Source organism: Sphaerodactylus townsendi, linkage group LG06 (genome assembly GCF_021028975.2).
Source record: "Sphaerodactylus townsendi isolate TG3544 linkage group LG06, MPM_Stown_v2.3, whole genome shotgun sequence".
Classification (NCBI taxonomy): domain Eukaryota; kingdom Metazoa; phylum Chordata; class Lepidosauria; order Squamata; family Sphaerodactylidae; genus Sphaerodactylus; species Sphaerodactylus townsendi.
This window is the reverse complement of record NC_059430.1, coordinates 38553769-38575875: the sequence shown is the minus strand read 5'-3', so window position 1 is coordinate 38575875 and position 22107 is coordinate 38553769. Positions and strand designations below refer to the sequence as shown.

General features: G+C 41.0%; 1 long non-coding RNA gene across 5 annotated transcripts; it reads right to left on the bottom strand.

Moving 5' to 3' along the window:
- Positions 1 to 5869: 5869 nt before the first annotated feature.
- Positions 5870 to 18651, bottom strand: LOC125435877. 5 transcript variants are annotated; one of them, XR_007244935.1, is made up of 6 exons: positions 18573 to 18651; positions 16318 to 16406; positions 14388 to 14518; positions 10629 to 10760; positions 8708 to 8772; positions 5870 to 7123 (listed from the first exon to the last, which is right to left on the bottom strand). It is a non-coding gene; the product is annotated as an uncharacterized LOC125435877 (long non-coding RNA). The 5 variants fall into 5 exon arrangements; XR_007244933.1 differs by lacking the exon at positions 8708 to 8772 and having other exon boundaries at positions 14388 to 14567; XR_007244931.1 differs by lacking the exon at positions 8708 to 8772.
- Positions 18652 to 22107: the final 3456 nt, after the last annotated feature.

Genomic DNA, 22107 nt, shown 5'->3' with positions numbered 1-22107 from the left:
GCTTGTATCTCTGCCTCTACATTAAGATTGCATGTTCTATGTGAAATTGACAATGTTGATCCAATCAATCATGCTAACTTGTATTTCTGCCTCAATGTTACATCACTAGTTTGATATGACAGAGAATTTTTTAAAAATTCCTTTTGAAAACAGTGGAGGAGGAGGAGGAGAAAATGATTGAAGAGGAAGTTGGGCAACTATACAGGAATGTGAATAAGAGTCAGCTGTTTGAACAAGTGGTAGTCAACCCCCCCTGCAGTAGGTAACATTATCTGAAGGAACAGAAACATTACCACTCCCCAACGACCCACATTTTCCATCCAAATTAGAGCTGCAGTAACTCAGAATTGTTACTGTGGTACTCTCTTGTCAATTTCCTCCAAAAGCAACTTTCCTTATCAATTTCACTCACTCCTAACTGCAGACACAGTGTATCTTCACCTTTACGTTGCATCACTAATGCAAGATGAAATTGACAAAGCTGATACAATCAACCTAATTTGTTTCTGTACATTTGGCGGCAAGATACATTGGAAACAATTTGTGCAAAAAAGGCCTTAAATTAGCCTAAACCCATGTGAAAATTTTCAACAAGACTTTTCATAGCCAGAATTAACCACCTGTTGGGGGTTTTTCAGACTGTGTGCCAATGGTCTGATAATTTTAGCTCCTAAAGTTTCACCCACATCTATGGCTAGCATCTTCAGAAGCATGTCACAAAGATGTATTTCTCTTCATGGCACATTATGGAGTGTTTTGTGTAGCTGGGCATCTGTTTTGTCCACCTCTCAGGTGGGAGGGGATGAGATGCATTTGGAGTTGCACTTGTATGTGTCCTGGTGGTTTGAACGTGTGTGCTTAGTCTCAATTTGTCCAAGAGTGAGGTGAGGCAGTAGCAGCAGCAGGGGTTAAAGGAAAGAGTTTGGAGTATCTGGTGGATTGTTGAATGGTGTTTGAAAGGTCCCAGTTTTTGGTCTTGGTGTTTTTTAGTACCAGTACCAGTTGTTGATTTTCAGACTATTTTCTTTTTGTTGAAACTGTCCTGGTGTTTGTGGATTTCAATGACATAGTGTTTGTGTTTGTGGATTTCAATGTGGATTTCTGACATAGCAGCTATCAGAGTTTTTATTTCATTTTTATTTCATTTAAGAATTGTGCCTGCCATCCCCAAGGTCAATTTGTCCAATCATCTAGTTAGTCATAATTTTAATCCCATCAGATTTGCAAGTCTTTCCTGATGAATTTGCCATAGTCATAAAGAAACCAAAAACAAGTAAATCGTACTTTTTTAAAAAATCACAAAAATTATCCCAGTTTAAGCTTTTGTGGACAGGGGTCCTCTTTTTCAGAAGCCAAGAATCTCTTCATAATTCAGTTAGCAGTCCCTTTCTAAAGTTCCCATACTATAAGGAACCCTTATTAAGTCTGCTTCACATTACATTTTTAGGCACGCATATTAAATATACACCTAAAAATTAACATGAATACAACACACCCACTCTTATACCTCACAGATACTTGAATAATAGAAGTGTTATCTACTGCAGCTGAGTGAAAGCCGGAATGTGCTTCACCAATCAGCTGGGTAAATGTAAACAACAAATGGAAGTTTAAGGGTAAACAACAAATGGAAGTTTAATACTGATGAAACAGAATTGCTTTGGTTCAGTAGCCCATAAAAAATTGTCCATCCTCTTAAGTGTCTATGTTAGCAGTATGGACACACTTCTGGATGCTATGTGGGTAACTAGTTGATGCTGTTTACAAACCTAGGTGGGGTGGAATACCAAGTGTTACTCTTCTTCAAGAATCTGACCAGGTCATAGAATTGATGACTTCCACAGTGGGCTATTGTAATGTATTCAGTTTGCAGTTGCCCTGAAAAAAACCCTCAGCTAGACCAAAACACAGGTGCCCAATTGCTGACAAATTATTACAGCTTTGATCCATCATCACTGGCTTACAGTTTCCAGGGTGAATTCCAAATGCTGGCTTTTACCTTTAAAACCCTACAAGGTTTGGGAGCAGGGAATTACAAGGGATGCCTTCTCTTGCAGGTGTTTACACATGAATCAGCCAGTGGTCACGAGTAACAGGCCTTTCTTCATGGTGGCACAAAGATCGTCTCCCCTCTGATGTACATTGGGCTCTAGTTTTAGGACATAAGTTTAATCTATCCTTTTCTGTCAGGCTTCTGATTCAGATTGGAATAATGGTGACAGAAAAAAAGAGAATTCAATTATGCTTAATGTTAGTTTATGTAGATATTTTTTCTGGTTTACTATTATTGATTTGTTTACCATTTTTTTCCTTTTCTTTTTGGTTAGGCTATTTTGTCACTGACTTTGTATTGTATTGTATATAGTGATTTTTGGTAAGATGATATGGATTTTAAAAAACAAAAACAAAAGAGTGGGGTATATACTTTAAAGCAAATGAATATAATTGACTGTCCACCTGGCTTTGCCTCTGCCTGATGTGCCTCTGGCTGACTGCTACAGATGCCCCTTCCGCACATGCAGATTAATGCACTTTCAATCCACTTTCAATGCACTTTGCAGCTGGATTTTACGGTGCGGAATAGCAAAATCCACTTGCAAACAATTGTGAAAGTGGATTGAAAGTGCATTATTCTGCATGTGTGAAAGGGGTCAGAGAGCCACTGTGTACCAAACCACACTGTGTCATGTACCAGGGTTGATATTATATAGAAGAGGCTGGCTGTTACCCTCCCCACAGGACATTCCTATGGAAAAAACACTGGAAAAGTTTGCAGTCTCTTTTATATCTATATTATTGAGTATATTATTTGATATACCTGTAAGACATATGGAATATGCTCCATGCTGATAGAAAAGGACAGATTCTATCACCCACCTCTACACTAGTGCCAAATAAGAGAACCAGAAAGTGTGTAACTTTGATTGGATTGTACTCACACATTTTAACTTGTTATAGCACATAATAATGCACAGTTAAATCTCATGCTTCATAGCTGTTTCCCCCAATTCTAGCAATATCAGTCTGATTCAAATCAAGGGTGGAAGTGATGCATATATTGTTATGCAAGGGGCATTCCTTAAAGGATGTTTCTTATTTAAAGAAACATTACCTAAAACACAAAGGTGCTATAGGTAAGAGGATGCTGCTGCTGCTGCATCTCTGACCTTTCCACCTGCTCCATCTGCCTTTCCAAACAAGACGGCGCACATTGGCGGGAGTTGGAGACGGCGTGGTCTTTTGGTGGCACTGGTAAAAGCAGAGACCCATCTCTTTACAAAGCTAGCAGAGAATGGAGTAGAAGAGTGGAGGGTAGCACAGCTCTGTACAGCTGCAGGGCTGCTCACAACAGGGCAGAGTGCTCGGAGAATGCACTCTTTGTTCCCTTCCTTTAAAGGGTAGGAGAAACACTTACGCATAGCAAATTAGCCCAAAAATGTATTTCTCTAAAACACCCGATTGTCTAGCCAGCTCTGCAGCTGCAGGGAAGTTCCAGAGAGGGAGAGAGAGAGAGAAAGAGAGAGAGAGAGAGAGAAAGAGAGAGAGAGAAAGAGAAAGAGAGAGAGAGAGAGAGAGAGAGATCAAGCGAACACTTAGTTAGGGGGGCAAGGGAAAATTTTGTTTGGTGAGTGAGGAGGAGAAGGCAGATTTGGTAGGGTATTTGGGGCATTAATTCAAAAGCAATAAATCATGTAAAATTCTGTAGGTTTTTTCCTGGCTTTGAGCTCATACATAATGACAATATGACTCTTAACATAATGTGAGGAATGCTATAAGATACATAAAACTAAAAATATAGATATCCTTTGCATATGCTTTACATAGAAAGGTAAAGTATAGGGTTCAGCTACCTCTGTTGATGGCTGTTGCATCTTGCATTATTCAGTTGCCTAGTTATATACTCTGATCCAAGTCTTACTGCCATCTTTTCATTAAATCCATTTGTCCTTTTTCATAAATAATACGGGAGCCTTTGCTTTTGTGACAAATTAACAGTACTAACACCACCTCATGTAGAGTTTTGCTGGAAGGATAACTTCCCCGTAGTCTACTATCCAATGGTTCCCTTCCATTAAATGAGAAATCTTCTGTTGAAATGGGGTAGGGGGTGGGGTAGAAGAAAGAGCACTCCCTCCAGTGGAAAAATCTCAACCAGGTATACAACTGTAAGTCTGAATGGACAAAACCTTAAATTTAAGGTTGATATAGGAACAGAAGTCACTGCAATTCCAAGCAAAATCTTATGCCCATCTTAGACCGACAGCTAATTAAAAAAAAAAGATGTTATGTGGGGGAGGTAGTAATGTCTTGGATGTCTACAGCAAGTTCCAAGACAGGAAAAAACAATCAGGAGTTTAACAAGCAATACATATAATAAGTGGACTAACAGCAGCCTTGTTTGGGTACTAGCAATACATAAGTTACATTCTGGGGGGAAACTGGAATACATAAAAAGTAAACAGAAGTTCTGTGGCACTTCTATTGTTTCTAAAAGATTTTTCTTGACCAAAATCCCACTTTTTCAGATGCATCTGGATAAAAGTTGCTTATATTTAAGGTGCCCTAGGACTCCTGCTTATTTTTGTTGCTAACATAACTACCCCTCTGAAATACATACACATCAGTGAACAAATATCAAGATGTTGTTTCCACAGGTGTTATCTGGTTTGGAACAGTTGACTGGGGAGTACACAATACAATTGGTACCATTAACATCTTCCTTTGCTTTCACTGTTCCATGTCATATTTATATTCCTCTGTCAGAAAAAGTTGAGGAGGAGCTACAAAGGATGGAAAACCCAGGAGTAATATTTCCAGTACAGAAAACCATAGACTGTTGTGCAGGTACAGTTGTATTGTACGCAATGCCAATATCTGTGCTGACTTCACCCAACTAAATAAATGTATACAAAAACATAGATTCTGCTGTGGTTGAGCAGATATTAAAATGTTAGTCTGGAAGATAAAATAAAATTAAAAATTGATAATTAAAAATAATAAAAGCTACAGCAGGATTGTAGAAAGTATCTCAGTACTAGACTACTGACGACATTCATCACTCCATTTGGAACGTACTGTTTTAACCTGACTTCCATTTGGCATGTCATTTGTATCTGAACAACTTCAATAAGAGAATCTCTCAAATTGTGTCCTGTGTCATATTTGCGATATGCTAATGCATGCCAAAGACAGAAATGAACATGATAAACAACAGTTTTAAAATGCTTCCAGCAAATGGGTTTTACCCTGAAGGATAAATACAAATTTCACAAGGAACAGATATTTTTAAGATGCACTATCATTTACTACTGAAACAGATTGCAAGTCCTTATTGTTACTCTTGGGATCGGGGGAACCACACGACCACATTCACATCAGAATCCAAATACTTGGTCCATGGCTAATGATATTTTCTTTTAGCTCTGTAAGTAATCTGTACCAGAAAAGTCATCGGTATTGTCCAACAGCTTATCCAGAGCCCCAGTATTTCAGTTACTAACAAAGGAAGAATGACTTTATGGAAAGATTTCAAACCATGAATTGGGGTTGTTCTTGATCAACTTCCATATTGGTAAGATGGCAGTGATTTATATGTGGCAGCTGGTGTTCTTATGAAAGGGTGATCCCCACACCACTTTGAAAAGAGATGTCCTCAAAGATAATATGAAGGAATCAAGCCATAACCACATCAGGGTTAAAATGTTGGTCATGTGGCATAGTGCTTTTCTGAGGAGGAGTTTCCAGACCAATCTGCCAAGAAGGCTCCATTATCTCAATTAAACTTACTGAAACCTCACTTCTGCACAAAACAGGAGACAATTCCCAGCTGAACTGTTGTTCCAACATAAAAAGATGGGCTTCAAGCAGGTTGTCTTTACAATATTTATTGATAGGAAGTGTTGGTATATATATAAAAAAGAAATAGTGACATAATAGTCCCCAAATGCTTTTTCCTTATTGATATAAAAATCAAAAAACTATTACATTTCCATTAGTAGTAGAATCACAGAATCATGCTTTGTAATCTCACAAGTTTTATTCTTTGTGCTCTAGGGTTCACTTACAGAATTTGTAGATTTTCAGCAGTGGACCAGTAGCTCACATTTTTTGTACAACAATCGAAAAGTAGAAAGAATCATACAGACTTTTTGAGGATTTCTCCAAAAATCAGAGGACCTAATCAAAGTGCTTCTGGAGTATTAAGTAATACTCCCAGGCACCAGGAATGTCTCCACCAGAATTTCTATAAGCAGAAAACTGAGGAAGGTTCTACCATTAAGTCTGCCATTAACTCAAAGTAGCCCATCTGGGAAGTGTTTAGAAGTAAGAATATATAATTAAAAGTGAGGAATCAATGAAACTTGACTGGCAGGTACAGAGTAAAGCTGTTCTCTACATTAGAAACCAGGAAACAAGATCTGATTTGAAAGGTCTCAGTCAGACAGAAATGCATATGGATGCCAAAGTCATATTTTGTCAAGATGCTGATAGGGCTTCTCCAGAGAAACAGAGTGTGTTAAACACTACCCTTGCTTATAAACACAGGAAGATGTGGTATGATCGTAAAGTTTTGGTCTTTCACATTTCCAAGTAAATTGCATGAACAACCTAACAAAAAGAAGGATGTCTAGGTCAGGGGTCAATGTTGAGTTCTTGCTCAAGAGAAGTATTACATATCTCTTCTTTAACACAACAGAAAATCATTTAAGTGAGGCTTCATTTCTCATGCTACATACAGTTATTTTGTTTCTCTTTCACCACCAGTCAACAAGGTTTTGAGGGTTTTTTGGGGAGGAAAACTGCTAAAACCTGTAAAACCTCTTTTCCAGAGGTGAAAGTGAGAAGAATGAGCAGTGATTCCTTTGGAAGCCAGCCTTCCACTCCCAAAGAGGACTACCGTCTATCTTTCCCCCTCTCTTGACTGAAGCCAAAACTCATATACACAAGCACATTCAAAGCTTTAGATTGCTTCACATTCTTTGTTTATTCAACATACATATATCCATACGCAGCAGTATTTTTCTTCCTTTTGTAACAGAGGGGTTGCTTCTTCATCTAAACAAAGAGTCTGTTTTCAAAACATGGTGCTCATTGGTTTCCATTAACTGTGGAACTCCAGTTTCTATCAATGGAGAAGACAATAGATTTTAAGAGAGTCAAAAATAGTTTGACAGAGGGACACATTATTTCTTCTATCTAACTACTGCCATTGGACTAAACAGGTCTTTTAAGTTTTTGAAACAATAGAAAATCTTGCAAAACCTATTCCTAGAGAAAACAGTGGCTGGCTGTAACTAACATGAGCATCAATCCCTCTGTCAAAGCTTTCTGAACTGTTTTTTTGTCTCCAAATAATCTCCCAAAGCCAACTTTATCTCCATTTGCAAGCTTTGACATTTCGAGATAGATCAGTTGAAAGCGCGCACAACTCTCATGGGTTTGATCTCTTTAAAGGTCCAAGCTGGGTTACTTGAAGCGTTTGAGTGTGCATTTATGTGCGTACAAGGGGGAGGGGGACTTGGGCTCTGATTCTGAAGGCGACATAAAACCATGAAGTTTCCATTGCCTCCTGATCACTTTCTGACCCCTCTACTGGTGCCAAAATGATGAGAACCAAATGGGTAATGAAAGGGACAAACAGTAAAACAGAAGCAGCAGCCAACGGCCCCCATCAGGGCTGTTCAGGAGGAAGGCCAGAGAGGGACAGGATGGCAAAGGCCAGGGTGGGGCTTGTCACTAGTGGTCTGGAGAATAATCTGTCTGTGATTCATGTTTGCTCTGGAGCCCATAAATCCTTTCATCCACTCCGTTCCCAGTCTGAATGGAAAAAAGCAGATCATGGGATCTCAATTAAAAATGGTATTGCCAATGCAATTATTTCAAATGTCGTTAGCAGAGTCCCTTCCAAAATCAAGAATTTGACCTCATGTTTGAAAAGAGATAGAGACAGCACATTTTTAGAGTTCTTTATGTTTGTCTTCAGAATTGGAGGCCTTTATTAACATTTTTTCTTGATATTTCAAGTGTAACCTGGGACATCTCATTAAACTTTAAAAGTTACTTTAAAAATATAAGGGGAAAATCATTAATAATGGGATCCTAGATGATAATTTAATCCTTTGCTTCTCAAGGAGGAGGAGGAGGAATCAGCTTTTATACCTCACTTCTCTCTATCTTTAAGTGGTCTCAAAATGACATATAATCACTTTACCTTCCCCTCCCCACAACAGATAGCTTGTGAGGTAAGTGGGGCTGAGAGTTCTGAGAGAACTGTGACTAGCCCAAGGTCACCCAGCAGGCTTCATTTGGCAGAGTGGGGAAATTGAACCTGGTTTACCAGATTAGAGTCAGCCATGAGGAGAAGTGGGGAATCAAACCCGGTTCTCCATTTTGGAGTCTGCTGCTCTTAACCACCATGCCACACTGGCTCCCACTGATAGTGGTCTTTTTTTAAAGGATACCTAAAAACTGACTCCTATAATGAGGACCAGGTTTTAAAGGGAGAAAAGTGTTCATGTGAAGATGCCACTTTTGACTATAATCTTCCTATCAACCACTTATCATCTCAAAGAGAAGGTGCGATCATCTAACGTTCTCTCTTTGACATGCCAAAGTATCCACATGAGGTTTTTTTAACATGGGAGCACATGGAAATTAACAAAACCTTCCCATGTTGTACATCCCCATCATGGGAGGACTGTATTACCTTGCGAACACACCCATGAATTTGCCTAAGGCAGGCATTTAATCAGTTTATAGTCAACAAGTGTTCTGTAGGGAAAAAAACTTTTGTAAAACTTATAAAGATAATAAAGTTGTCAACATCGTTTCAGCACTCCTAACAATGTCCAGATATTATTATGACCTGAACCCTCAAAGCAGCAGGTTTCTGCTAGATGGAGGTGACATTAGAGAACACCCTCTACTTGCAGAAAGGACTGGGTTGGCACCTGTGGATTCCAGTGCTTGTCACTAGGCTGACAGATCAGAATCCAAAGCAACAGAATAAAGGCGCATTGCAGCCCCGTCGCGCCTCTGTCCTGGACCATCCTCCCAGCTGCAGCGGCATCCGCTTCAGGCCCAGACAACAATTCTCACCAAGTCCTTTGCACAGATTTCTTTCTCTTTTTTTAATTCCCCCTTTTTTTCCAAACATATCATTACAGCAGAAACAAAAATGGTGGAACAATAACGCTATTGATACAGTCTTCTCATCCCCCCTCCTTCTTCCCTCTTTGGTGCGTGCCAGCACTCTTTCCACCCGCCCAGGGCTGGAACCAGTGCCAAACAACCTCTGCTAATAAACAAGAGGAACCAGATAAACCGGGAAGACAATAGAGGGATTTGTTGCATTTAGAGATGGTGGGAACAATGTCAACGTCGCGCGCAGCTGCATAGAGCCCCCACACACTCTCAACCAAGCCAGTATGATTTATGAAAGGTCAAGGTTTGCCATGTCTTAAATGGTCTCTTCTTTACATCATTTATTAACCCTTCCTCTACAATGGGCCCTTATTTTGTAGGGCGATGAGCTTGTATATGTCGTATTCCCTGAGAGGAAGAGGAGCATAGAGATTAAACTGTAGGCGTACTTCCATGTTGGGGTGCTTCTGCTGACATCAAGTACTGACTGACTGATTTTGATTGGGCTAGTAGAAATTATGTGTGTAAAGTACCATCAAGTTGCACCCAATTTATGGCGACCTCAACGAGGGACTTCCAAGGCAAGTGAGAAGCAGAGGTGCTTTGCATTGCCTTCCTTGAAAAGCCTTCCTTGAGGGTCTCCCTTCCAAGTACCAACTGTGTTCAGCTTCTGAGATCTGAGGAGATGGGTCTATACCCGTGGTGGCGAACCTTTGGCACTCCAGATGTTGACCGAATTGGCCATGCTGGCAGGGGCTGATGGGAATTGTAGTCCATAACATCTGGAGTGCCAAAGGTTCACCACCACTGGTCTATACCATGCCACTTTCCCTCCCAGAAGAAATTACATAGTAAAAACTACAATTTCTGCTCTGATGACAAAACCATTATTATAAAATCCAGTTATCTATTCATTTATTCTTTCTCTCTCTCTCTCCTTTGCCATCAAGTCACAGCTGACATATGGCAACCTCATAGGGTTTGCAACGCAAGAAACGTTCAGAGGTGGTTTGCCATTGCCTGCGTGACCTGATATTCCTTGGAGGTCTCCCAACCAAATACTAGTCAGGGTCAGGGCTGAGAATGTGTGACTTGCCCAAGGTCACCCAGCAAGTTTCCATGGTGCAAGTGGGGATCTGAACCAGCATTTCTCAGGTCCTAATCCAACACCCTACCCACTACACCACATCTTGTTTCTAGAGTAGTTTAAATTTGCAAGCAGGTCAGCACATGAAAATCGGTAGCGACTGCTCAATTATCTCAACTTACCCTACACTCCAAAAGAACTTACAGAGGGTAATGGGTGTGCTGCTGTGCTCATATGAAAATAAGCTGGGCTTCTACCGCTTTCAGACATCCTATTGCCAAAGTACATTAAATATACGGTGGGTCAATAAGAGCATTATTGCTGGAGATCAACTGTTCACTAAAAGTGAGCATTTGGGGGATTAGAGGGGCTTTGAAACAATTAGTAATTCACTTACAGTCATACATTCATGTTGGTGGATCCTATAGCTCCTGGGAGTGGAGGAGAGTCTCTGACTTGTAGTGAGGCTCTTGGAGGGTGGGCAGGTGGGGGTGGGTGGGCTTCAGTTGCAGGGTACATCAACCAGGTTCTGGAAAGGCAGCAGACAACTTTTCTAAATAAACAATGTTTGGGAATTATTATTGCACATCATAATATAATACAGAAGCAGATTAGATAAGAGTTTTGAATTATGTGTCGTTTTAGTCATTAATTGTCAAGATGGAGACTCACCTAAGATGCTGAACTCAGAAAAGTGTGTCATTCACAGGATTATATGACTTATCTAAAAACATGACTTGGTGATTTTGCGAAAGTTCCTTTCTGAAGCCATAATGCCCAAAATGTAATTTGTAGAAGGGATCACCATTACATTTACCCATTTTAATTAAAACAATCCCTACTTTACTTATTAGGACTCCAGTCCAAACAAACTTATTTGAAAATAAGTTCAGCTGAAATGACCAGGACTTACTTCCAAGGAAAGAGCTTTAGGATCACAGTGTAGGTTTCCATCCTTCCCAGGTCGGTATTGCTGGCCTACACTGACTTACACCTGTTGGGCTTGCTCAGTGCTGTCTACTGGTTATTAGGAAGGCAGTTTCCACAGGGTAAATTGCCCTTTGGAATTCTGTAAATGCTATTGTGGGTGGGAAGTGAGGAAATTATGTGAGAACAAAAACATGCCTCCTAGATTTTAAATGAATTTCTATTTTGAGGTCAATAACTTCCAGGAATACCTTTTAACTGGAGTCTGAATCTCTCTTGTTCACATGAGTAAAGAAATAAACATCAGAAATTAAATCCTTCCAAACTGAATACTAAGAGCCCTGTGGTGCAAAGTGGTAAGCTGTAGCACTGCAGTCAAAACTCTACTCACAGCCTAAGTTTGATCCCAACAGAAGTCGGTTTCAGATAACCAGCTCAAGGTAGACTCAGCTTTCCATCCTTCCCAGGTCGGTAAAATGAGTACACAGCTTGCTGGGGGTAAAATGTAGATGACTGGAGAAGGCAGTGGCAAACCACCCCATACACTGTCTGGCCAGTAAACATTGTGAATGTGATGTCACTCCACGGATCAGTAATGACCTGGTGTTGTTGAACCTTTACTTTAAGTGAATGCTCAAGTGCAATAAAAATAAATGTCACACAAGAATCCTTTTGTGACCAAGACATTAAAGCCCTAGACACAGGGTACGTTTTAACTAACGCCAATAATACTCAACACTTACTTACACCACTCAACTAACAACTGCATATTCCACAGTCAAAACAGCAATCCTGCTACATTTTCAGAATGTAACAACCGGGTCAGATCATGAGTTTTCAGTTTTCAGCAGACCTACTAAATGTCCCTGTCAGGCTAACAAGCAATGAAATATGAAGACTGTAGCCATCCATGTGTGTTCTTTGCCCCCAGTATCTCCCCTGATTTTTCTCTGCTAGAAACCAGGAATGTGAATTCTGATATGGCACATTCTTTCGCATCAGTTCTTGCAGTAAGGGCAAGCACCAACCAAGCAGACATACTTCAGTTTTCAGAGGCAGCCCACTGAGGCTCCGTAGACTGGGAGAGGGGTTTCTTGTGATTCAAGATAGAAAGAGGGCACTCCAAACAACAAGGAGAATCAAATCTAAAAGTTGGTCAGAGTAAGGAAAAGGTGCTGATAAGGAAAGAGGGCTGCCTGTTCTGGACAGAATACAATGGCTAGAGATATCTCCTTCCCAAGATATTGAAACTAAAGAATTAATAGGAGGTACATCTCCCTGATCGGATGCCAGTTTATACCTCTGGGACTGTTTCTGTCCTTACTTTGGCACCACAGCCTCAGGCCTTGTGCTGTCTCACTCACATACAACCACACACACATTCCACCAGGAGCCGATCAAGGCTTGAATGACACCCCAGATGACTCTTTGCTATTAATTCTTGAAAACAGAAAGAGCTCCTTGTTCTCCATTCTTATTCCCCAGGAGGAATTACAGGGACCAAAGCAGCAGACCGAAAAGTTCCTGACTTAACCCTTCCTCTGACTTCCTGGGATGCTCCATGGAGCCAAAAGCAGGAGAACTATGTCTCCCTTACACCACTTGATTTTTCCCCCCAACAGGACCGCTCTTCTGACCAAATCATGACCACAGCTCAACTAGAATCCCCCCACCCATATAATAAATTGCTCACTACCCTGTTCTGCTACAAAGTCTTCAAAATCCTTACTGCCACATTCACCAATACACCAAATCGCACTCTGAACCCTACCACCATCCGCATTTAAATGGCTCTTGCATTTGGAAAAAAAACCCCTAGGTTTCAAAACCCTAATATTCACTCTCTTCAGGTCCTTGCTGTCTATACAAGGAACCTGCAACTGTTCTTCAATATGCGAGGGGGTTAACAGCAATAGTACGGGAGGTTAAGTGCCATCTGTCAGGGCACCTTATAAACAGGCTGTGCCCAATTTCCTCTTTTGATTCAGCACATACAAATATAAGAGCAGCTGTCCTGGATCAGAGCAATGGTCCATCTAGACAAGCATTCTAGGCAATCAATAGCCAATCAGTTTTTTCCAATGATGCTATCAGTGGACACTTTGAGAACAGGGCCCGGGTTTAGGGTATACTAATTTAAGACCAGCAGCCCACCCCAAGCAGGTTATTGTTTCTTATTGGAAGTGTACATTATCGTCTAAAGTACTATCCAACCCCCAAGACCGTTAAGTATGCTCTACTTGCCACCCCCAGAAGGACTACAAGCACGGCACAGAGAATTCAGTAGATTTCTGCCTTGGTTTAGCCCAGTGGTTCTCAACCTGGGGGTCGGGACCCCTTTGGGGGTCGAACGACCCTTTCATAGGGGTTGCCTAGGACTCTCTACATCAGTGTTCTCCATCTGTAAAATGGATAAATGTTAGGGTTGGGGGTCACCACAACATGAGGAACTGTATTAAAGGATCGTGGCATTAGAAAGGTTGAGAACCAATGGTTTAGCCACTGTGTTTAATAGCCACTCATGGCCCTGGGGCCACAAGTTCTAGTATTATGGGAAATGGTGAGAATGCTCTCTAGCCACTTTCTTCATCTCATATATAATTCTGTAAGCCTCTGTTTTGTCCTCTTAATATTTTTCCACTATATTAAAAAACTCTAAACTACTTAGCCTTTTCTCATAGGGAAGATGCTCCAAACTCTTGTCTTGATCATTTTGGCTGTCACTTTCTCTGCAACATGTTCTTGGAGATACAGTGAGCAGAACTGTACCCCTTATTCTAAATATGGTCTCACTATAGATCTACACCAGGGCATTATGGTGCTGGGCAGGTTTTCAATACCTTACCTGCTGCACAAAGCTATCATTTCCATTTATAATTTTCAGGAAGGAAGCTGTGTTGGTCTGCAATAGAAGAGCTAGATTTGAATCCAGTAGCACCTTAGAGACCAACAAGATTTTCAGGGTACACACTTTTGAGAATCAACTTTCCTTTTGTCAGAAAACCTTCAACAAGAAGATGCTATTACATTCAAATCTTTAAGGTGTTACTGGATTCAAATCTAGCATTTCCATTCATGTACACACAACGACCCCAAGATCTCTTTCCTGATCAGTCACACTAAATTCAGACTTCATCAGCATATATTTAAAGCTAACATTTGTTATGCCCCAATGTGCATAACTTCATATTTACATTAAACTTCATTTGCCAGGTTGCTCCCCACTTACCTTTGCGGAGATCCTTTTTCAGCTTGTCAAAGGTCGTTTCCTCATGGTCCAAATATCCCAGGTTAAGCAAGGGAAATATTCCGGTTCGGCTAAAAAGTTCACACAGATCCCAATCCTAGAGCGTGTTTGTCCTGCAATCTTTCCTTATCACATTTTTTGTGACCCACATCGAACTTGCTACTGTGCAAACACCACAGGAACAAAAATGGTTTATTTTTCCCGCCATGTCACCAGATCTCCCCACCTGACATCATTGGTTTCCCCACCCTGTCACCAGCTGCCCCACCTGATCTCCTCACCTGACGCCATATCAGTTTTCATCTCTACTGAGCCACCAACCGGCATGGCAGACCGAGTGCCATTTTGCCTGGGCTAATCAAGAGTTAATCCAGAGTGGAGTCCCAAAAAATGTTCCCTTTTTCTTTTCTATATATGTACTGGTTGCTCGGAGAGTGTTGCTAGGGAGATGCACACCTAGGGAGATGCACACGAATGTACTGGGCATATGGGGGGAGGGGACAGTGTCTTGTTTTCTGCAAAATAAGAGGATGTGAGTAGGAATGTGATGCTCTGCCTCATTGTTGGCTACAGCTTGTTGTGTTGTGGGCTGCGCTGACTCTTATCCAAAACTGGATAAAAAGGGGGAGCTTGGTTTTCCTGCGGCTGCTGTGAGTTGACCAGTCAGAGGCACTGCCTTTGTGGGGGTGGGAACGCCCGAATCAGCAAGAATCGCAGAGCAGGTATAATGGTGGGCGCCAGAAAATCAAAAGGCAGGGCAAAAATGATCATTCAAGTTGCCGCCCAAAAAGAACAGCCAATCAGAACGCAGGACACCGGGGATGTTCGCGTATGCGGTATAAATACAAAAAACCCAGGCTCGTGTGAAACAAACTGGAGTATTTCCTCCCAATCTTAACTTGATTCCTTCATGGAACCAGGCACCCATGTGAAGGGAGAAACCAGGATAAAATAGACCCAGATTTTACAAAACCGAATGTAACCAGTATAATTATGCCATGTGCAATCAGCCATAATCAGCTCCAGCTCTCAGCATTCCAAATAATTTGGTGCATCAGTGGAAAATCTGAGCCCCCCCAGTATGGGCAGCTGCCCTCCTCCACCACGACCAAACAACTTTTTTTGCACCAGGTCATCTCAAAGTCACCATCACATTATAGAATATGCCCCAACTCACAAGTCAATGAATGGGCCCGGGGGAAGGAGGTGGGGGGTGATTTTCCACCCCCCACATGACTAGATGGCTGCAGCCTGGGGACATTTGACCCCATATGTCCCTCTGGGTGGGAAGCCCCTGATTTGGTGTCATTGCAAACATTGCAGTTTGCTGTTCATGCCTAATCCCAGTTTGGGAATAAATTACATAGCACCAGTCTCATGATCAATCTTAGTGCAAACCCACTGCTTTCTTACCTCTATTGTCTCAGGAGACTGGTGAGGAAAGACACTACTTAGGGGCAGGAAAATTAATTCCCTTAACAAGTATACATTTTGTTTCCATGCATTAAACAGCCTTAAAATAATTAGGGGGTTAGATTTCTAACTAAAGGCTCCTAAATGTATCCATAAAAATCTCCCCACTGTTTCCTTTTTAGTTTATCTACTAACCCATTAAGTCCTCCAGTGTGAGGGTGAGGATAATGCAGGATGATATTCTTGGTGTTTTCCATACTGACATCTCTACATTTTGGCAGAGAGATTTTTCACAGAGAAGTATACCATGAGGTATTTCGAACAGCCACGCCAACTGATATTATAAATTAGAAATATTATGAGAGGGAGCATGTCAAGACTATACTGGGGTTCCCAAACTATATTTTGGTGGACCTTCTTAACCATCCTATTGCCAGAGCTCTCTGGAACCTCAGCAGAGGTCTCTCCCAGACCTGCTAGCATGAGACTTTATACTTACAAAGCATGTGATTTGCTCCTTAAGTCAATCTAAGCCTGCTGAAATGTAAGACAACCACACCAAATGTTCATCTTGTTTATAACCACCAGCTGCAGGCAAAGAAAAAAAGAACAACAAAAGAAAAGATATTATTGCATAGACATTTACTGCGAAGTACCAGACTCTACAAAAAGATCAACTAACCCTCATTAGTACAGATAATCAGATTATCACAGTGCTTATCACTGCTTATTACTGAAACAAATAAAGATACACTCCTGGCCCAGATATGTTGTTAAATTTCCCTGTGGCCAATTTAAAAGTGATGGAGGATGAGTAAAAGAAACTAACCCAGGGGAGTAACACACAGCAGACATAATGTTTAAGGCTGAATTGCACATGCATTGTAAAATGTCAGAAGATCAAAGTGTGATTATAAACCAATATCCTGCATCACTTTTAGTCAACACAGAAACTTAATACAAGCACATTTATATTCTACTTGTCACTCATGCACACTAGCATGAAACAGAGACTGAAAAATGCTTTATGCTGCCCCTGTTAACTTGGTCTAAGTCAGGAGGCAGTTCTTAGAGTTAGCATGTCAGCATGTCACCATTTTGTGGTAAGGAAAAAGTATGTTGATTCAGAATCAATTAACAGTCAATTAACACATTCTATTATATATCTAAAGTCATTTGTTTTAGACAGAGACCTCCAAAAATTGTAGTTTTGTGAGGGGAATCTGAAATTTTTACGAGAGAAAACTCAGCACCAAACTACAATTCCCAGAACTCTTTGAGAGAAAAAAATGACAAAGTGGTATCAAGCCGGTATAACTCTGCAATAGGTCATATTTCTAGGACTTCAAACATAAGAAACACCAGCACCAGAAAATACTGGTGTCAAAATGGTGTTGCTGAAGCAGAACTGAATCCTTCATAATTTTTCTTGAGGCATGAATTGGGAAACCACATAACCAGTCAGCAGAGTGACATTCATGCTCAGAATCAAAGCTGAGGACTTTACAAGCATCATAAAAATGGCATTCCATTCCCGTTCCCCTGTGATCATCATCTGAGGATCTTATTTTGAACAAAGAGAATATTTTCCACTGCTTCTCTATATTTGTCTGGCTACTCACTGGCATTTCCCCTCTTACAGCCTTGGTGATCATTCAGAGATCTGTGTGTCACTGGAATTTCTCTTTCTTTCTCTCTTCAGTAGAAGCATCCTCAGGCCAGATAGAACAATTAAAGGGACATTAAAACTGCTTGCACCGAATTGACGTCTCAAACAGAGTAGGTGTAAGAAACAGAACATAAAACGAGCAGGAAAGGGCATAATAAGAAAACACATACATCATTCACTAGTTATTCAAGTCCTCGGTGCTGATTTTTACTGTTTCTGTGATGATAAAAGTATGTTGCTGTTATCATGGTTCTATGAGATCTTCACAGATGAGAGGCACCATAATAGCAAAGATATTTGATAACTTACATTTGGAGCAACCGTTCATCTGGAATTAGATGAGAGACCATTAGATGGTCTCTCATTTGTGGTCTCTTTCCCCAACTTTTTCAAAAATCTTTTTTCAAAGACCTTTTTTCAAAAATCTCCCATCTCTCAATCTTGATTTCATTAACTCTCATTAATATGTGTCCCTCAGCTCCCTCCCTCCAAGTTTAGCTAAATCACACACACACACACAAACACACAACCTGGGTGAGGTGGGCTCTGACAAAATCCCCTTCAGTCACAGAAGAAGCTTGAAGCTTGTACCAGTGTGAGGTACACCAAAAGTGAAAGATTAAAATAATCACATGTGGTTATTTTCTTTGTTGTAAGCTGGATTTGCAGAGCATCTAGGAATAAGGGAGATACTCTAGACCCTGATGGGGAATGACCAGAATACACTTTAGGATGCTCTTTTTTTTCAATCAAGTTGCAATATAATGGGGGGATGACTGACCTTCAGCTCCTTCTGCCATCCCCCCACTTTAGTTCCAGCGAGACTTCTTCAATCAGCAGGCAACCCAGATCCAGGCCAAGTCGCAGGGCCTGGGCTAAGGGACAGCAAGGTGACAGCAAAAGCAAGAGCAGCACCAAACAAATAGACTTTCTAAAACTTTTAGGTCCATCAGAAGCAAAACGTAAAGCCTCTCCTCATATCCTCCAAATTTGATGCTGTTTCTCTCTATGAGGAAGCATTCCATTCAGGAGGGAAGCATAGAATGCTACAGGTACTGCGGCCATTGAAGAAGAAAATGGCTCACCACAGGAATTCAGCCCAGCCCTGTCATGGCCTGAAGTCCAAGTGTTGCAGTCTCCGCTCTTCTTAGCCTCATCTTCTTGGTTCTGAGGCAAGACGGGACGGGCCTTTAAAAAGCTTTGTGCAAGTGTGTGGTGTGTGTGTGTGTATTAATCACATGATTGTTGTTCACCTGTATCTTGAACAAAGACAGTGCACTGTTAAAAGCCCAAACAAGAAAGCAGGCATGGGAGGGGGAGAGGGTGCAGAGGAAAATTGAAGGGGTTGTTGAGAGAAAGAGAGAGCCCTTATCAAACTTCCAATTCATGGGTCTCCCATTCCGTCAGCACACTGGTGTTATTGTTCAGCCGTTGTGTGTTGAACGTCTGCTTCTCCCCCGCCTATTTCGGCTCTACTGTATAGAAATATTTAACTGTGACCCCCCATCCTATTTTCCCAGACATTTCCAGGACAAGATCAGGCCTGTGCCCCCAAGACAGGAGCCGACCCCAAAAGCTGTTATTGCCTTATCCAGATTGCATTCAAGGCAGTTATTCAGGCTCTCTGATGGCATGCACTCTCACACACACCTGCACGTACAAAGTGTAGATAAGGGATCAAGCAATAAATACCGAAGCTGAGTTGTCTGAAATGTTTCTGACCAGATATGGAACCACTGTAGGCTTCAACTTCCTCCTACAGCTTCCTTCTGTGCATGGAGTATGCTCTCATTCTGTCTTCTGATGGGCTTCTCTTCCATTTAGTTTCTTGCAGGAAATAATCACACCACTAAGAGTATTGAACCAGAAACTCTCTGGTTCTGGTGGGCTTTCTGGGCTGCGTGGCCGTGGTCTGGTGGATTTTGTTCCTAACGTTTTGCCTGCATCTGTGGCTGGCAGCGTCAGAGGTGTTGATTCCAAGTCTGAATCTGAATTGAATTCAAAGCATTCAGTTAGTAAATGTCTACAAAGGCCTGAGACCAAGACAGCTGCAGAAGCATCCTTTCACATTACGTCCACATTCCAGCTTACTTCTGTCCAACAGGACCTGTTTATGGTTCTAACCATTTGACAGATCTGTATAGCTGTTGTCAAGATTCCTGGGCTTTCACTGTTGGATTCCGTGCCTTACGTAATAGTCTACTGGACAAACTACGCACAGCACTCCTACTGATTTCCTTTCACTGGTCTTGTAAGACACAACTTTTGAGTGTTAGTCATGATTTTTGCCTGAGGTAGCATTATTCTGTTAAATGACTGCCTTGAGGGCATGAATGATTTATAATATAATCATATGCAAAGTTACATCTTTTGCTTAGCCACCTAACTTCAATGGACTTAGAAAGGCTTAACTCTACTTAGAACTGCACTGTTAATTTCTGTTTACTACCTGTATGCCACTTTGAATGTTGGAAAGAAATGATATACATTTTAAAGAAAGAGATACTACCAGGGATAGCAGACTGGCTCTTATTAATGGGCAAGGACTGAGGTCATAGAGCTAAATCCAAAATCTTTCCTTTGTGGACTTATTTCAAAAGCTGGTGAAATGTTTTCTTCCAAATACGAGTGGTTAATTGCTTATGCCAGAGAATAGATAAGGTTTCAAGTGGATAAAGACTCTGGCCCCTTCCGCACATGTAGAATAATGCACTTTCAATCCACTTTCAATGCACTTTGCAGCTGTGCAAAATAACAAAATCCACTTGCAAATAATTGTGAAGGTGGATTAAAAGTGCATTATTCTGCATGTGTGGAAGGGGCCTCTCTTTTAATAAAGTTTAAAACATTAGGGCCCATGGAATTTTGCACTCAAACACCATCTTTGTATAAACAAGTCATCAATACTTCCAAGAGCTTCCCTCCTTCACTAAGGAGTTTGAAAGACTCACTAGCTACATTGGCTTGAATCTTTGAAAGCTACTTAATGAATGAACTTCATTAGTCCAGGAGTACATCATCTGTGTTACAGAGAGTTAGATTTTTCTTCATTTGGCTGATTATCAGCAGCATTTGGTTATTTTACCAGCAAGCCTGGTTTCCAGTATCTTTTCCTTCTCATTTTAACTGCAACCCTGGTTGGTTGAAGCATCTCCACAGTTCCAAGAAGATGAATTTCCCACCACCTACTTCTTGGTCCTTTTAACTAGAGATGCCAGTGATTGAACTTGGGACCTTCAACATGCCAAAAAGATGATTTACCATTGATCCATAGCACCTCCTTGAAACCTACATGACAGACAAAAGGGTGACAGGTCCAGATTTCCCCCATACTGCACTGCCGCAATCAGTAAAAGCGCAACTGTTACATTGCTTTTGTCAAATAGTTTTTAGAGATACAAGAAAAGTCTTTCAAATGAACCCTGAGAGGACCCAAATGTGTAGCAGCAGGCTGACTTCTCACTGGTTTTTGCTGCAGGTATCATTTGTGACCACTTAGCACTGAATGGAGAATGTCTTTGCCTCAGCAAGTCTTGGATGGCTGTCTGCTTGCCTATGGAATGATCTTCTTAAGACACCTGTAACTTTTAAGAACTGTATGGAAGGGAACAATTAATCAGATATGGCTTTCCCATTACAGAGCTGCAGTGAAGCTGCATCTGGTGGCTTTTCCTTTCTATACAGTGTTTAGTGTAGAAACGAAAACCCTAAGACAGATATAATATAAAGAGAGAGCTCACAGCAAATTCTTCAGCTGCTGTGCAAGCCTGGCTTTGCAACTGAAATGGCTGGCATACCAGCAAACTGAACACTGGGTCACTGTCCCACGCTTCAGGCAGGCTGCCAGCCCTTTAAATATGATTTTTAAAGCATCACATGAATGCTGATATGTTTTTCGATTCAGTCATTGCCTTGACATATTCATTTTACTAGGGTACATTTTGAAAATGGAAAACGGCTCCAAGGAATGGAAGCTGCTTAGGTTGGTTCCACTGGAATTACCAGGATTTGTTGAGGCTGTTTTTGCAGACAACCAATATAATACTGTACTCACCCCCTTGCATTTTACCCAAACCTGTTTTGTGGTTATTTTTTCCCATTGCAATGATAGCTATTCACGTGTGGACAATCAAAGTGCTATTTGGGTGTCCCAGGGCTACTGTCCCTTTAAATAATATTGCCTTTTTAAAAAGCTTCTGATTCTCCTAACTGGTGCCCCAGCATTCTGAAATGGACCTTTCACCTGGGAGAGGGGAGGAGGAGACTTTAAAGACCCCCCCCCTTTTCTTTTGCAGCCAATTGTTCATTAGTTTTTGAAGTTTCTTTATGAGTATGTTAGTACAATAATATACATAATCAATGAATCTGGAAAAGGGGGTTCTGATAATTAAAAAAAATTAATGAACAATCACATCTGCTTCAATGGGGAAAGGTGTATTCAAGAATGGAGAACCACCCTGCTCTAAGCAGAAGCATCTGAGAAATAAGTTAAAAGGGACAATTAAATGTAGAGAAAAGCAGGAATTTGCTAAACGGAGCTTACTTTCAAGCAGGTGTTGCCAGATTTTTAAGGGGAACATAGTGCTCTATTAAGTGTGTATCCCCTTTTCAATTTCACTC